Source organism: Gymnoscopelus braueri (genome assembly GCF_963280865.1).
Source record: "Gymnoscopelus braueri genome assembly, chromosome: 24".
NCBI classification, from domain to species: domain Eukaryota; kingdom Metazoa; phylum Chordata; class Actinopteri; order Myctophiformes; family Myctophidae; genus Gymnoscopelus; species Gymnoscopelus braueri.
In genome coordinates this window covers 3153356-3168217 of record NC_137626.1, presented here as the reverse complement: position 1 = coordinate 3168217, position 14862 = coordinate 3153356, and the positions used below count along the sequence as shown (strand labels likewise).

Here is a 14862-nt window from a genome sequence, read left to right as displayed (position 1 = left end):
ATAGTTTTACTGAGGTTACGTTTAGGAATAAAGTTATGTTTACACATAGTTTACTGAGGTTACGTTTAGGAATACCAGGTGAAAACCGCCGGATTTGCCCCGGGGCGACTGTGTTTTGGGGCGAGCGTTTTGGTATTCACACTGAGAAAGACTCCCATGCTTGTTTACATGTGACTGCCATGGGAGTCGGCCGGTGTTGTGGATGAAACTGCGTTCACTTGCTAGTACACCATATTAACCCATCTGCATTTCAACAGAAGAGTTTTACAGATTCTAACACTTGACCCTCGTTGTCAGCTTGTAGATCAGCTATTTTTGGTGAAGAGATTTGGTGTAGAGGGAAAAAAGCAGTATACATGCGCTCCCCCATTTCTAAATATGGAAGTTTTAATCCGAGGGCTCAACTGAGAGACAACAAGCTGTCATTCCTAACATTCCTCTCCCATCAACTCATTTGGCCCTGTTCCAATCAGATCGGTTGACAGCGTTCCTCTAAAAGGACGCCTCCTCCTTCCTTGTCTCACTCACGCAATCTATTCAGTTCACCCGACACCTCCCCGACACCGCCCAGCAGCAGGCACCACCAGGAATACTGTTTAGGGGTCCACTGATATACTGGGTCCACTGATATACTGGGCCCACTGAGCTACTGGGCCCAGTAGACCTGTGTGGTAATGACCCCTGATTAAACTCAATGCTAAGACCAGAGGTCATCAACATGTCCATACACGGACAAACGTGTCCGTGGCAAGACATTTTTTATTTCGAAATAACAATTCAAAACATAGCCTATATATTTTCTTCATTATAATGTAAGAACGTATTAAAATGTGTTTGAATAACTTTGGTGACTCGTAAAGTAACATGTTCATTAATATTTTCAGGAGATATGTAGTATTGCACATGGTACCTGTACACAATTGCATCAGGTGAAGACAACAAGACAGCCAGAAGAAATGATGCTAATAGCTGCCTCAATTCTGTGAAAATAGCTAAATGTGCTTTCAATCCTTTGTTGGAGAAAATGGTGCAGGAAAAGAGCAAAAACAGAAGGCATGTCATCTGTTCAGAAGGAGCTGTTTGCTACCAAGGATAAGGAGGGCAGAACTGGACAAGTAAAGCTGGTTGTCGTTAGTTAAGAGACAGTGTTTCAAAGTGTCTAATAATGACAATAGAAAAAGTGCTCCTCGGAGCACAGGTCTCCGCCAGGTCAGGTAGGTTATTGTGGCCTCCGGTTGGCGCTACAATAGGCCAATGAGAAAAGGGTGCCATTTCTTCTTAGGCCTTGCACGGCAATCGGACACTGCATTCATGATTTGAGGCATTTTGTTCAAAGAATTTGTTTTGCTAAATTAGACCTGCTGGTGGCTCTATAACAGGCAAATATTAAAAGGGTAGCATTTGTTCCTCAACATAGTGTGAATGTGCGTGCAAAGTCTGACCACAATGCGTTCATGATTTGCAGCATTTTCTTCAAAACGGGCCACTCCTGCAAACTTTAGATGTGAATTTTAGCCAATTGGGATGGAATATGAAAAATTAAACAGATCCATCTTGATCACATGACTATAGAGATCATGTGTACCGATTTGCGTGAAATTTGGATAAAATCGGAAGGAGTAATGTAAAGAAATATGTTTTACATAAGTCGGCCTCCTGGGGGCGCTATAAAAGGCAGATGTGAAAAATGTAGGGCAAAGGTTTTTCCTTGACCTCTAGGGAGTGTGCATACAAAGTTTTACACAGATTGGTGCAGTTGTAGGTAAAAACACGAATCGGGCTGTTATAGCGCCACCATGAGGCTGATTAGAAAAATGTCAAGTGGTATTTCTTCCTCGGCATAGTGGGAATGTGCGTGCAAAGTTTCACGGAAATTACATGCTGTGTTCATAATTTGAGGCATTTTGTTCAAAACGGAGCAGTCCTGCAAACTTTGGAAGCCATTTTTAGCCAATCAGGATGGAATATGAAAACATCTGTAGACCCGTTTTGTTTAATGACTATAGAGATACTGTGTACCGATTTGCGTGATGTTTGGACAGAATCTGTGAAAAAATGTGTTTAGCAAAAAGCGGCCTCCTGGTGGCGCTATAACAGGGCCATGTGAAAAAATTGGGGCAGAGGTTCTGAATTGGCATCCAAGGAGTGTGTGTGCACAGTTTCGCTGCGATCAAGCCAACGGTGCGGGAGATTAGCTGTCCACAGACGGACGGACGGACGGACAGGGGGTAAAACATACTCTCTCGCCATGCCTTTCGGCCTGGCGGAGACAATAACACTCAACAATCATAATCCATGGAAACCCTCCATCCACAACCTGGTCCTTCTCCAACATAAACGTTAGCTCACCTCTGATCAAAGTTAGGTGCCTTCACATTAAATGCTCGCCTCTGAAATTAACTTAATTTCTTGCCCTACAATTCAAGTATTGTATCTGTTCAAAAATAATAATATATTAAATACTAATTTACATTGCTTTCATAGTTTCTGATTAAAACAGGCCTCTGGCTTTGTGTATTTAGAACTAGTGTATTCTCTTAACGATGGCACATATTCGTCACTCAGTAATGGTTAGTTACGCACAGATTGATTTATGTTATGCTTACTTAGATGAGTGATTCACCACATGTACGTGTACTGGGTCATGCAGATGAATGTCATAAATCATGAAAGTTAGTGTCTTCGCATTAAACTATTGTGACACTGCATTCAATTAAAATCTTGGCATGCCCTTCACTCATCACTCATCATGTTGACCTACATATCTTTTGTGTCTCTCAAGTTTCCTTGTTCCAGTGTTCCATTGCCATTTTATCCTCGACGTTTCCGTGAGAAGCAATTAACATGTAATTATTACGTCTAATAAATCAAATCAAGTGTAGCTTGTCGTGTGTGTCTTTTTTTCATTGTTACATGTTCATGCCTTAGACTTTCTCATCAACAGCAGAATACCAGATCACCTTAATGGAATCCACAACTAGTTACCGCACCTTGCCAAACCAAACCAATGGTTTAGCTGGTAGAACTTGATTTGATCTCCTTCTGTCCTCAAATAACACTGTCCTTTGAAAAGCCAGCAATCTCTATAATAGCCATATGATGTACAATACGCACACGCTCACCTTTGCAGCTAAGTGGCCCTTTTGCGATGGAAGCACTGTCTGTACTGATTAGCCTCATTTATTATTATCCAAAATAAATAGGATAATTAGGATTTTTTTTGCTCAAAAACGTCCATTTGTCTTTAAATACACAATAACATGAATCCACCATATTGTAGAGAACAGATAAATAGAGGCAGAAGGTGTTATCCTTCATTCAGAAATGCACACATTCAGTGCAGATTCAGTTCTTTGATTTTAGTATTGAATCTACAATAACATGGTATGTTTATACTGTACATACAGTATGAAACACAATTTTATACATAAATATATGTTGTAGCCCACCCTACCCTACGAGGTAGGGGGTCCCTGCTCCATCTCCCCATTAGTTCGGGGGTCCCTGGCCTGAAAAGGTTGAAGACCCCATAGATCTAGTCAATAATGTCTACCTATGACAACTTACACTTGAGTCAACCTTATGTTAGTTAGAGTAGCCGTATGCGCACATGCACCCTTTTTGTGATTTGTGTTTAATATTTTTTTCCAAATAAAAAATTAATAAATAATGATAAATCAAGATTTATCAAAATCTTTTGAAAATAGACGATCGGCAAGCTCAAAACATTTCACGATGTGACACATTGTGAGCTTGTAGATCGGCTATTTTGAAGCAGTCAAGGTCTAAAATATGGTTAAAGTGCTCCTCATTCAGCTGGAACCCCCTCTCACTGGCCCACGAGGGTCCCCAGACCCCACTTTGAGAAACCCTGCTCTAAATAATATCACTATGACTAAAATGTGGTGTTATGAGCTTGTAGATCTGCTATTTGTGGTGCATGACACTGTGCACATCCAAGTATAAATAGCTTTAAGGAGCACTTCAACCATTTCCAACATTATCTTCACATAATTGGTCATTATAAGATGACATCATTTATATCTACTCACTCTGTGTTTCATTGGTGGGCTTGGACAGTTCAGAAACCTGCCTACCAGTGACATCATCAATAGGGATTCCAAGTTAGCGATTAGAATACATTGCTCTTGCATTAATACTAATAATAAGAAAACAAAGAAGAATATATATATATATATATATATATATATATATATATATATATATATATATATATATATATATATATATATATATATATATATATATATATATATACACTGTGTATATATAGGTTAGGCCGTTCCCGAGGCGGTTCCCGAGGAGTAAGAAAGGAAACCATGCTACTGGTCACCATTGACAATTACAACATGTGGGCCAGGGTCAAAGAAATTAAACGAAGGGTGGGTGTCTCTCACACCAGGCAAGCCAAATACGACAGTGCTTGGCGGAACACGGCCAGTTCCAGCCAGGCGATTTGGTCTGGGCGAGAAAACATTCACTTTCAAAAGCATCAGAAGCAGACTCCTCAAAGCTAGTGCCCCCGAAAAGGTCAGGTCCAGCTAGAGAGCGAGTCAGATACTGTAGGCCCTAAAAATTACAGAGTGAAATGGAAAGAGTAAAAAGTGGATACATTTTTATGTGGTCAACCTCCTTTGGGAGGACTTGTAAAAATAGCTTCCAGCTGGGGGGCGGGGGGGGGACTGTGACAAATGCACATTATATGTATTATATTTATCTGCTTGATCTATGGGTGTTATTATATCTGTTTGATATGTAACATCTAATTTATCTATGATATTGTATCTGATTGATATGTGACATGTTGGACACTGTGAGATATATGAACATTTCCTATTCACTTGAGGGGTAATGGGGCTGAGTGCTGTGGGTGATTGGAACATTGGAGCCACCCGACTTTACAAATAGAGGTATGGCACGGGGGGAGGGGGGATCAAAACATACAACCTGTGTACTAGTGTGAACGGGTGGGAAGAGAGAAGCTCCGGAGGCGCCAGTGTTATATGGTTAAGTCACAGAATTAACAAGTGTAAACTGCAGCCAAAAGTTACGAGCTGTCGAGCCCAGCAGAGGACGGATGGAACGGCCGCGTTGCGACGCTGTGGTGATGTCAGCCAGGATTTATGAATGAACCGCCGGTCACCGAGAGAATTCGGACGGAGCCGCGGGTGAGATAAATCCATACTTTCTGTTCCGGTGGATTACAAACTTTAGGGGTACCCCAAACTTATTATTTGGAACGCGATTGCGGAAGACCATTTGCGGATCGTTTTGGATCAAAGGACTTAATAGACTTTCTCGAGGCCGCGGAGTGAAGGAGCCGTTCGAGCAGTAACGTGGGACTGTTTATTGTTATGTAAAGCGAGTAAACGTCTGACTGCGGTTGCGTTTCTATCTTGTTATGTGACCCTGTTTATGTGAACGTTCGAACGTGAAACTCACTGAATTAAGGGTTGTAAAGGACTTGGGAATATTAATTGTTTGGGTTGGGAGGGGCTTGTGAGGTTATTATTGATTGTTGAATTGTTTGTTTATTTATTTTGTTTGTTAGGGACAGAGATAGGGGCAGAAGTCTATTTTCAAACCAGTGTATTGTTATGATTCACCGCTTCGCCTTGTCAATTATTATTTTTGTGGTTTATTATATAAAGTATTTAAGTTAAAAACCTACCGATCCTGTTGTTTTACCTTTAGTTAATAATTATCCTTTCGAAGTAAAAGGGCGATTGTTACAAGTCGGCCGATGTTGTGGATGAAACTGCGTTCACTTGCTAGTTAGGCTTAACGTTTGTGAAACGCAGATAATCAACCAAAGACGCCGAAAATAAAAACATATTTTTGTGAGCAATGGAGCAAGGAACTGGAGTTCATTAAAAAAAAAGTCGCATTGACAAATGCATGTATGCATTTTGCACTGTGTGTTTGTGTAACGACATGATTGATGTCAGCAACAAAGGGAAAGGTGCCATAATGGCTTTGAGTGACTGACAAGCAATGACTCAATCTGAGTGCAGGTAGGTCTACCCTCTCGTCTTTTTTTATCATCCTGTCAGAGAACAAAATAACAGCAGCAGAGCTATCCAGTCTCTACTATGTCCATGAGTCTCCTCTTCTCTTCTCTTCCCCTCTCTCTCTGTTTTATTCTTTCAGATATGCCAGTGTAGATTAGATTTACATTAGGACAATTTAACTCAGGAACAATTCATTCAACAAAAACCTAAGAAAACATCAACAAATTAAAACAAAAACAAGTAAAGAAATATATTATGAAATACAATCATTCATAAATGGTCTTTGGTTCCCTAAATAAAGGGGGTCCCCGGCTAATAGAGTTAATAGAGCATCAATTTTTACATTTAATTTTATTGTAATTTCACACTATATTCTAAAGTAGTCAAACTACAAGCTCATAGCTTGTATTTTCTAAACATTTTGAAAAATGTGGAATCATCTTGCTTGATCCATGGCACAATATATTTTGAGAAGGGGGTCCGCCATATAATAATGCATATCAATTTGGGGGTCCTTGCTGTGCCTTTTGCCGGGCACGCTTTCTGAGTTTCTGCTGGTGACCACCCTAATCAGACGGCTTTGCTTGGCGCAGTGGATGGGAGATTTAGATTAAAAACTCTCTGATGGAAGCGTGGATAAAAACACGGTTGTGTGCAGATTGTGCAACAAATAATGTGTATATCACCTCAATGCTAAACATGTTGCAGCTAGCGTGGAAAGCCAGAGCTAACGTTAACGTAGCCTTGGATTATGATAACGTTCAGTGGGTAACGTTAGTCCGACTCCTAGGAGGAGTACAAAAACCCTCACCCAACCCACACTCCACCACTTTATGTTGAACTGTTGGACTTTTTATTATTTTGGCCAAGGATATTGAGGGAGAGTTGGACTGAATGGGTCCATCTAATTTTATTTTTTTAGATCAATATGGACTAACTAAATTGTTGGTAGTGTTATGGCCTTTGAGGCAACAGAGTTTTGTTTTTGTAAGTCTGGTTTGTTCATACAGGATATTGGACAATAAGGTCAATCAAGACATCTGTATTTTTATTTCTCCTAATGGTCAGGGTTTCAACTGTTCTGGAATGTATTGTGTTTTACTTGTGCTTGAGTTTACAGAAGGTCCTTGAATGTACATAGGCTATGAATCTCTGAATATATTTCTAAAATTGCTAAAATTGTTTTGGAAAAACTTGCACTGATCTGTTGGTCTGTTTAGTACCACATTGATACAAAAACAACTATATGATGTTGCTTAACACTCCATACCCCCACACACCCCTACACCCCCACATGTACCACCATACCCCCCCTCATCCCCACTCCATACCCCCCACACACCCCTACACCCCCACATGTACCACCATACCCCCCTCATCCCCACTCCATACCCCCCACACACCCCTACACCCCCACATGTACCACCATACCCCCCCTCATCCCCACTCCATACCCCCCACACACCCCTATACCCCCACATGTACCACCATACCCCCCCTCATCCCCACTCCATACCCCCACACACCCCTACACCCCCAAATGAACAACCGTACCCCCCCCCCCCCCCGACGCCATACCACCCCTACACCCCCACATGTACCACCATACCCCCCCTCATCCCCACTCCATACCCCCACACACCCCTATACCCCCTAATGAACAACCGTACCCCGCCCCCCCCCGACGCCATACCACCCCTACACCCCCACATGTACCACCATGGTGTAGAGGGAAAAAAGCAGTATAGATGCGCTCCCCCACTTCTAAATATGGAAGTTTTAATCCGATGGTTTAACTGAGAGACTGAACAAGCTGTCATTCCTAACATTCCTCTCCCATCAACTCATTTGGCTCTGTTCCAATCAGATCGGTTGACAGTGTTCCTCTAAAAGGACGCCTCCTCCTTCCTTGTCTCACTCACACAATCTGTTCAGTTCACCCGACACCTCCCTGACACCGTCCAGCACCACCAGGAGTACTGTGGCTCTATCTACGGGGGCAGGGCCTGAGCTACTGGGTCTACTGGGTCCACTGAGCTACTGGGTCCACTAGCTACTGGGCCCACTGAGCTACTGGGTCCACTAGCTACTGGGTCCACTAGCTACTGGGTCCACTAGCTACTGGGCCCACTGAGCTACTGGGTCCACTAGCTACTGGGTCCACTGAGCTACTGGGTCCACTGAGCTACTGGGTCCACTAGCTACTGGGTCCACTGAGCTACTGGGTCCACTGAGCTACTGGGTCCACTGAGCTACTGGGCCCACTGAGCTACTGGGCCCACTGAGCTACTGGGTCCACTGAGCTACTGGGTCCACTGAGCTACTGGGTCCACTGAGCTACTGGGCCCAGTAGACCTGTGTGGTAATGACCCCTGATTAAACTCAATGCTTAAGACAAAGACACACACCTGGACAGGATAGGGCCCACTTCAAATGATCAGTTCTATCCAGTGCCCACTTCATACAAATGAGGACTTAACCAGAACACACACACACACACACACACACACACACACACACACACACACACACACACACACACACACACACACACACACACACACACACACACACACACACACACACACACACACACACACACACACGTCTAGGCTAGGCGAGTCTGGGGGAGAAGAGAGGAAGAGGAAGTACAGAGTAAATAGTCAGGGAATATTATCAGAATAATGTCAAATCTGGGAATTAATTCCTTAAATGTCTTCACCAATGTGTTTGTAAAGGTGTCTAGTAACAGATCTCATAAAGATTGAAATTCAATGTCCCTAGGGGAATTTTTTGACAGCTGCTGAAAGTTGGGGTACCCTCAACCTTGTGCGGGAAAAAGTAGCATGTGAGGGGTCAAACTAGGGTTTTTTATGATTCTGGATACATTGCAAGCATTTGTTTTGCACAAAAAACACTCCTTGGGCCAAAAACGGCCAATGTTATGAGTCATTTAATCTGTTGACTGTAGCGTGTTAATGCTACAATAATTATAAAACCTGTTGGATCACATTGTTGTGTTGGGAAAAGTCACCTCACATACCACAGTTATGACTGATTATGTTGCTATGGAAGCAGAATATAATAATCAAATCGATCTACAAGCTCACAACGTGACGATGTAGATCGGCTATTTGAACCATTTAAAAATGTTTTTCAAAATAGTAATAAATGTCTAAAACGTTTAGGCAAAAGGGGTAAGATAGGGCCCTTAACTCTGCCATTTTTTTATTTTTGTTTTACTGTTGTTAATTATGCCACAAAAAAAGTTGCCCACCCCTGTTCTACATAGAGGTCAAGGGGTCCACAGACAGACAGACAGACAGACAGACAGACAGACAGACAGACAGACAGACAGACAGACAGACAGACAGACAGACAGACTTTGCACAGTTTCTCAGCTCAGATATTTGTGTAAAAACAAAAACACTGACTAACTACTTTCTACTACAAGAGGATCTACAGGATATGCATCTACATACTATATGCACAAAGGCTACACAACACCATATTAATACATCTGCATTTCAACAGAAGAGTTTTACAGATTCCAACACTTGACCCTCTAAAGTCGCGTTGTGCTGCGTTGTCAGCTTGTAGATCAGCTATTTGTGTTGAAGAGATTTGGAGTAGAGGGAAAAAAGCAGTATAGATGCACTCCCCCACTTCTAAATATGGACGTTTTAATCTGAGGGTTTAACAGAGAGAGATTCCTCTCCCATCAACTCATTTGGCCCTGTTCCAATCAGATTGGTCTAGCTCATTGACAGTGTTCCTTTAAAAGGACGCCTCCTCCTTCCTTGTCTCACTCACGCAATCTGTTCAGTTCACCCGACACCTCCCAGCAGCAACACTGAGCTACTGGGCCCACTGAGCTACTGGGCCCACTGAGCTACTGGGCCCAGGAGACCTGTGTGGTAATGACCCCTGATTAAACTCAATGCTCAGACCAGAGGTCATCAACATGTCCGTACACATGTCCGTGGCAAGACATTTTTGGGCGGTGAAACCGCCCCTATATGTGAGGTTTGGATATTTGCACAACAAATCCTGCGCTGTGATTGGCCACAAATGTACCCCGCTAACCCTGCACCGTGATTGGCCAATCACAGTCTATTCAGGACTGTGATTGGCTAGGGAAACATGACACAAGTGCATAGCCCTATATAAGAAACCATAACTTTAAAAAAAACATAAATTTGTTTTTTTTAAGTTATGGTTTCTTCCATACATTTATGTTTTTTTTTTAAGTTGGGGTGTTGGTCCACAATATTACTTTTCTTTAAGTGAACTTCCATCACTGTGATGACCACTGTGACCACACCGCCCACTTCACACTGGGTGTGATTTTTATTATGAAATAACAATTGAAAATATAGCCTGTATATTTTCAATATATCTGGGTCATGCAGATGAATGTCATTAATCATGACAGTTAGTGTCTTCGCATTAAACTATTGTGAAACTGCATTCAATTAAAATCCTGGCATGCCCTTCACACATCACTCATCATGTTGTCCTACATATCTTTTGTTTCTCTCAAGTTTCCTTGTTCCAGTGTTCCATTGGCATTTTATCTTTGACGTTTCCGTGAGCATTTAACATGTAATTATTACGTCTAATAAATCAAATCAAGTGTAGCTTGTCGAGTGTGTCTTTGTTTCCATTGTTATGTGTGCATTCCTTGGACTTTCTCTTGAACAGCAGAATACCTGGGGCCTGTTCCTCAAAAGGTGAATTAGAGCTAAAGCCTGGCTTTTCCACCTATCCTGGCTTAATTTAGCCAGGATTAGAGCTGAGTCGGTTCCTCAAAAGGTGAATTATCTTGAAGATTAGTTTAGCCAGTTCACCCTGGCTAAGTTTAGCCTTATCCGATTCCTCAAAAGAGAATTGAAGCAAGCCTAGCTTAGTTACCATGGCAATTTAGCTGTGAAGTTAGCCTGGTCAGGAGCAGGCTAACAGCCAAGCTTACTTAATCTAGTGCCTTGTTCTTCAAGTTTTTCCACAGTTAATTCAAAACATGTGTTTGTATATGGACTCATTTTAATGACCCTGCATTCAAATAAAATGAAATAAATACAATAAGATATAATCAAATTAATTACTGAAATAGTGTGTGACCATGAATCATAATCATAATTGTTTCACAATGACTCATGTGATATGTAATTGTCACTCTGTTATAGTTAACACTATAGTTCATCTTGTTGTTAGATGTTTGATAATATATTACATTTTTTTTAAAATATTATAAAAATTGTCTGACACATACATACACACACATATACCTGTAACTAATCATTTATATATATATATATATATATATATATATATATATATATATATATATATATATATATATATATATATATATATATATATATATATATATATAAATATACATTATTAGTTATGGGTTTAAAGGAGCCTCTTTGTAAGTCAATGTGGAGCATATTTTAAATTATCAATTTCTAGTCAATGGAGAAATTATTTTTTATTTCTTGTCCACCTTTGGAGTTACATCATGATGGCAAGGTAACTACACAACCCAAACCTCTACCAAAGTGGTCTTGCAAATGTGGGGTTATTTATTGCGTGTCTCGTCGTCCCGTCCCGTCCCGTCCCGCTCATCCCGTCACGGCCCCCTGTCGCAGTCAACCCCCCCCCCCCCGTCCCGTTGCCCGTCCGTCTCAAACACACACACACACACACACACACACACACACACACACACACACTGTGTGTGCTTGCAATACTTTGCCATGCTTTCTCCCTGGATCTATTTATTGCGGTCGCGTTTCCTTTCTTGCTTAAATACATTTTACTTCCTTGTATGATTTCATGAGCTGCTGCAGTGCTGCTATTCAGCCACAGAGAAGAACGCTGCTCTGGTTTTGGACTCCGTGATTGGTCAAGTTCAAGGAATCTATGCTCGAGTTCATGGTCTTTTATAGAAATACGTCGCCGGCGAATCGCCGCCCATTCAGCCTGGCTTCATTATCCTGGCTGGACACAGCCTGGCTTGACATAGCCTAGCTCGACAAAGTTGCTCCTTTTCAGCCTGGCTTGGCGTCTGAGGAACGGAATAAACGAGGCTTTTCGGACCCGACTTTGTCAAGCCTGGATTTGGCTTAAGGCCAGGCTTTTTTAATTCACCTTTTGAGGAACAGGCCCCTGATCACCTTAATGGAATCCACAACTAGCTACCGCACCTTGCCAAACCAAACCAAAGGTTTAGCTGGTAGAACTTGATTTGATCTCCTTCTGTCCTCAAATAACACTGTCCTTTGAAAAGCCTATAATATCCATATAATATAGAATACGCACACGTTCACCTTTGCAGCTAAGTGGCCCTTTTGCGATGGAAGCACTGTCTGTACTGATTAGACTCAATTATTATTATCCAAAATAATTAGGATAATTAGAATTATTTTGGTGGTTATGTGGCTCAGTAGTTAATGCAGACATACTATTGTTTTAAAATGTGCAACAAATTGGAATAGACCCAATGACACACTAAGAGTCCTTTAATATCCATTTAGGGCTAGGCCACTGTGTTCTTGGTAAAATGATCATTTTGCATGTCCGTGGCAAAAATGAAATATTAATGAAAATGTCCATCACAAGCTGCCCTGGTGATGACCCCTGGCTAAGACACACAACTGGACAGGGCCCACTTCAAGTGCCCAGTTCTATCCAGTGTCCACTTCATAAAAGTAAAGACTTAACCAGAGCTCTCTAAATAAAAATAGTCAATAAATTATCAATAAACATAATCCTATCAGGGTCTTCAACAGGGGGGCCGCGACCCCTAGGGGGTCCGTGGAGGTACTGCAGGGGTTCCGGATTTTTTTTGTATTACATTTTTTCAAAAATGCCCATTTTGTCTTTAAATACACAATAACATGAATCCACCATATTGTAGAGAACAGATAAATAGAGGCAGAAGGTGTTATCCTTCATTCAGAAATGCACACATTCAGTGCAGATTCAGTTCTTGAATAGCTTAGTATTGGATCTACAATAATATGGTAGGTTTGTACATACAATAGTATACATAAATATATGTTGTAGCCCACCCTGCCCTACGAGGTAGGGGGTCCCTGCTCCATCTCCCCATTAGTTCGGGGGTCCCTGGCCTGAAAAGGTTGAAGACCCCATAGACCTAGTCAATAATGTTTACCTACTGTATGAAAACTTACACTTGAGTCAACCTTATGTTAGTTAGAGTAGCCGCATGCGCGCACACACACACACACACACACACACACACACACACACACACACACACACACACACACACACAGAGTTATGGGGGGGGGATTCATTTTCAAGCCCATTGAAAACTGCAAAGCTATGGTTCTGAAATATTTTCATGTCAAGGTCATTGTGAGCTTGTATATCGGCTATTTTGAAACAGTCAAGGTCTAAAATATGGTTAAAGTGCTCCTCATTCACCTGGAACCCCCTCTCACTGGCCCACGAGGGTCCCCAGACCCCACTTTGAGAAACCCTGCTCTAAATATGACAATCACTATGACTAAAATGTAGGTGTTATGAGCTTGTAGATCTGCTATTTGTGGTGCATGACACTGCGCACATCAAGTATAAATAGCAGAATTACAGAAAAAATAATGTGATTAAAAAGAAATACACATTTTAATCACGCTTAGTTTTTGCACCACAGACGAGTTCTCACTAGATTAGAATCAGGCGTACCGATCATACCGGTGCACCAACCAACAGACAACAAACAGACAACAAACCCCAGTGCACTCAATGGGAGAAGAAGCCATTCGTCCGCTTTTAGGCCGGACAGTCCGGTTTGTGACCCAGCTGTCCTCCTTCCAGCTCAACCTCTGGCCGGACGCATAATTGTCATTTTTTTGTGAGAGTGCCTTTGAAGCAACAGAGTGTTTTGTCTGGAAGACTCACCCCAAAACACGCTCGCCCATATTTTTTTCCGCAGACCAGCGGTTCTTGTATTCCTGTATTTGTTTTACTGAGGATAAGGTTAGAAATAAGTTTAGGGTTAGCCATAGTTTTACTGAGGTTACGATTAGGAATAAGGTTAGGTTTTGGCACCGTTTTACTGAGGTTACGTTTAGGAATACCAGGTAAATACCGCCGGAATTGCCTCGGGGCGACTGTGTTTTGGGGCGAGCGTTTTGGTATTCACACAGAGAAAGCCTCCCACGCTTGTTTACATTTGACTGTCGTGGGAGTCGGCCGACAGAGCCGTCTGGGAGAAATGCGGGGCCCTGTGCGAAGTGGCGTGCGCGGTTATTTCTCGGTATAACTCTTAATAAACGTGAATCTGTTCACTAAACAGGGGCTCCCCCAAGCGCGGGGCCCTGTGCGACCGCACCGTTCGCACTACCCTTCCTGCGGCCCTGTCGGCCGATGTTGTGGATGAAACTGCGTTCACTCACTAGTAGGCTTACTTGTAAAATGTAGAAAATCCACCAAAGATGCCGAAAATAAAAAATATTTTTTTGTGCAATGGAGCAAGGAACTGGAGACAAATGTCATGCATTTTGCACTGTGTGTATGTGTAACGACATGATTGATGTCAGCAACAAAGGGAAAGGTGCCAAAATGGCATGCTTTGAGTGACTGACAAGCAATGACTCAATCTGACAAATGCATGTAGGCCTATCCTCTCGTCTTTTTTTCCATCCTGTCGGATCCCTGATTGAGAAAAAAATTACAGCAGCAGAGCTATCCAGTCCCTTACTATGTCCATGAGTCTCCTCTTCTATTCCCCTCTCTCTCTGTTTTATTCTTTCAGATATGCCAGTGTAGATTAGATTTACATTAGGACAATTTA

The 14862-nt window shown here is 42.0% G+C and overlaps 1 protein-coding gene across 1 annotated transcript in view; it reads right to left on the bottom strand.

Moving 5' to 3' along the window:
• LOC308080232 (uncharacterized protein) overlaps positions 1–14862 on the bottom strand; it is a gene marked incomplete at its 3' end in the record, with an annotated part of 113871 nt that overhangs the window by 23220 nt on the left and 75789 nt on the right. The gene's annotated exons all lie outside the window — the stretch shown is intronic.